Source organism: Fukomys damarensis, unplaced genomic scaffold, assembly GCF_012274545.1.
Source record: "Fukomys damarensis isolate Sample0158 unplaced genomic scaffold, DMR_v1.0_HiC HiC_scaffold_4, whole genome shotgun sequence".
In the NCBI taxonomy this organism is placed as follows: Eukaryota; Metazoa; Chordata; class Mammalia; order Rodentia; family Bathyergidae; genus Fukomys; species Fukomys damarensis.
The window spans coordinates 9,709,791-9,713,405 of NW_022900916.1; the positions used below are offsets into that span (position 1 = coordinate 9,709,791).

Genomic DNA, 3,615 nt, shown 5'->3' on the forward strand with positions numbered 1-3,615 from the left:
TTTTTTTTTTTTTTTTTGCCTGCCCACAGTATATTTTCTCTTTCTGAAAACACCTGATTTTCCTTGGGGGCCACTGCCACTCCATGCACAATTACAATCTGATTCCAGATATCTTTTCTCCTCACTGTAGCACAGGCTGGGCACATAACAAAAGTGCACTCTTCAGCCCTAGAACTTTGAGGTCAGGTGTCACAGGGCTGCAGCCTCATCCTCAGCTGCTGCAAAGAATCAGGGACACAGGAGCTGCTGAGACCACTGCCCCTAAACTGGACTTCTATGTCCTTGCAAATCTGAGAGCCCCAACAACATTTAGCACTATATATAATATATGTAGCTTGCCAGCAAAATCACAAACTATCACAATTGAGAAAAGGAGGGAAGGAGGAATAGGGGAAACAGCAAAAGTCATAAAGAAGGGGAGGGGACTGCACAAAACAGGTAACCCTAGCAAGTATGGTTACCTTTGGCAGGAACACAAGTGTTTATAAATCAAAAGTGACATATTGATTATTACTTGCTAAAATTTATTAAGAATCAAAGTTACAGCTCCCCAGGGAGCAGACATTAGGCATGTGGTGATGGTAATATTCTGAGTTAGCCAGCAGTCACAATGGGGCACTGAAAGGAAACCGTCACATTCAGGAGCACACCTATCACTCCTATAGCATCATATTTCAAAATTCCAACAGGCCTTACTGAAGCGCAGTAAGCTTTCTGGCAGTCTTGTAAATGTTCCTTTTCTTTTTAACATACAAGCCATGACTGAGAGTAGAATGGTCATAAGCATAAGGGGAGAGGGAGAGGCAGAGGAGGGTCTGCAAAACTGTCATTGTGGCACTTAAGAGTAAGAAATGACCTCTGAAAGCCACATGTTACCCTTTCTTCAGGGGAGTAAGCAGAATCTCATCCATCTGATGGGTTGGCTCAATTAGAAATGCTTCTGAAAGCTAAACACAAGAGCAGTTTCTCTAAATCTAAAACACGCTGTAAAAATGACTTAATGAAAAAAGGAGGATACCCTTTTCTACTAGTGCAGTACAGTACTGTGCTCAGTACACCCAGACCAGGTAATTCATTGCTGTGAGGACTGATGCATCACAGGCATCCCTCGCCTTGAGCCACTGCACATCAGCAGCGTGTACACCACCACTTCCAGTTGTGAACATCAAAAATATGTCCAGATATTGACTAATGTCTCCCAGAAGCAAAACCATTCCCACTATGAACTGCTGCCCTAGTAGTATTTTCTATATACTGTTCAGGTGCTCCTTGTTTAATGACTGAGTTATGTTTGTTGACTGAATTGGTCACTAAATGAGGGTTTGTACAGAAATAAGAACATTACAATATGCAGAACAAATAAATGGTCAAAGGGAACACTAGCTTGATGACTTTTATTTCCACAACTCTGACATGTAATACATAACAGAACGTATCACTACAGTACTACACTGTACAGTTCAGTCAGCAAAAATTACAGCACTGTACACAAAAAAGACATTGAGACTCTGTAAACAAGATGTACAGAACTGTTAAGACAGACAGATAAAGATGGGTCATGAATCCAAGTGACAGACTCTAAGTCCAAACACTGCACCTCAGTTGTAAGAAAGAACAGTCATTAATCAACTAGATCATTGAACGAGAGAGATACCTGTATGGTTTTACTTCAGGGGACAAGACTGTGTCAGTGATAAGGGAGAAGAAATTCTAATTTTCACTGCTCGTTTTTTTCTCATTTGAGAGGCTCAAGGACCTTCATCATAATGTGCATCTCTCACTTTTACTCAACTGTTGAGTGGCATACACAACTTAACAAAATTCTCAAACTCAGGTCCAAGTCAGTAGGCACTTTACATCCTGCAGTGAGGACTCTGCTGAACTGGCAGGCACTTTCTACCAAGTTAAAGGGCTAAATAAAGCAGGATACCATGAAGTATAGAAGTGGAGTAATGGTGATGTGATAGTTAACTGGAATCTTTTAAAAACAAAAAAAGTTTACACTGTACTTCTGATTCACTCTGCAACTGAACAACATTTCCGCCTCATACTCAGAGATTTCTGGTCAAACCAGGGGTGAGTATTTTTTTCTAAAGCTTCTCCTAATGACCTACCTTCAGAGCAGATAACAGAAATTCTCATTCAGTACACAGAAAGTATCAGTTTAATTTAACAGCCAAATGTAATAGCTTGGACCACTGATTCTTTTTTCCATCCATCCATCCTTGTTACTGCCTAACACATACAAGAATATATACAAGTTTGTTCGAGTGCAGACACGCAGAAGCTATGCCATACAGCCTAAGACTGGCTTCTTTAAGGTTTCCAAAGGACTGGAAAAACACTAGTGACAGGTTAGTGCACTAAGTACACTCTCATGAAGTGTACCAACAAATTTAATAAGAGGCAATGTTCATTAATCCTAATGAAAATCATCAAGAAGCTATTTCATATTTGATATACCAGGGTCGCATAAAAGTAGCTATAGGCAGGGGGAGGACCCACAAATATTCTCAACAAGGGGAACAAGGTTAAATGGTAGAAAGAATGTTTTCAGCACATGGTACTTCAACAAGTACCTATGTGCCCCCTCCAAAATGAAACTGGATACCTACCTCAAACATAAATAAATGTTAACCCAAAATAAATAAAAGATTAAATTAAAGAGGTCTATAAACTTAAATGAAAAGAAAGGTCTATAAAAATTTCAGGAAAAAAAAGCAGGAGTATACTTTCATTGACCTTGAATTAGGTAATGTTTTGTAGCTACAACATCAAAAGCAGAAGCAATGAAAGAGAACTCAATAAATTGGACTTCATCACATTTAAAAACTTTTGTATTTCCAAGGGTACCACCAAGAAAAAGAAGCCCACTAAATGGGAGAAAGTATTTGCAAATCATGTAACTGGAAAGGGAGCTATGCCTAGAATGTACTGTATAAAGAATTCTTACAACAAAACAATAAAAAGACAAATCAATTGAAAAATGAGTAGGGGCAGGGGAGTGGAGTTCAGTAGTAGAGCACTTGACTATATAATATGCAAGGCTATTCAATCACCAGTACTACTGAAAGAAAAGATGTGTGTGTATGTGAGTGTGTGTGTGTAAGGACTGGAACAAACATTTCTCTAAAGAAGCTATACAAATGACTGAAATACCTGAAAAGATGTTCAACATCATTAGTCATGAAGAAAAGGAAACCAAAATTACAGTGAGATACTACCTCATACTTCACAGGATAGCTACAATCAAAAACTCAGAAAATAACAAATGTTAGTAAGGATGAAAAAAATTGGGACCCCCCCACAATGCTAATAAGAATATAATTTTTTAAAAAAGAATATAATTCAGCACAGCCATTTTGGCAGTCTGCAAATTCCTCCAAAGGGTTAACAGGGTGATTACCATATGGCCCAACAACTCTACTCCTGGACATATACCAAAGAGAAATGGAAATATATATCCACACAAAATCTCCCTTAGTATTCTCAGGAGATTATTCATAATAAAAAGTAGACACAAACCCAATGTCTATCAACTGATAAACAGATAAATGTGGTGTAATCTTATAATGGAAAATTACTCAGCAAAAAAAAAAAAAAAAAAAAAAAAAA

The 3,615-nt window shown here is 38.1% G+C and overlaps 1 protein-coding gene across 10 annotated transcripts in view; it reads right to left on the reverse strand.

The window, feature by feature from the left end:
- Nucleotides 1-3,615, reverse strand: part of Srpk2 (SRSF protein kinase 2) — a 232,652-nt gene that overhangs the window by 75,474 nt on the left and 153,563 nt on the right. The gene's annotated exons all lie outside the window — the stretch shown is intronic.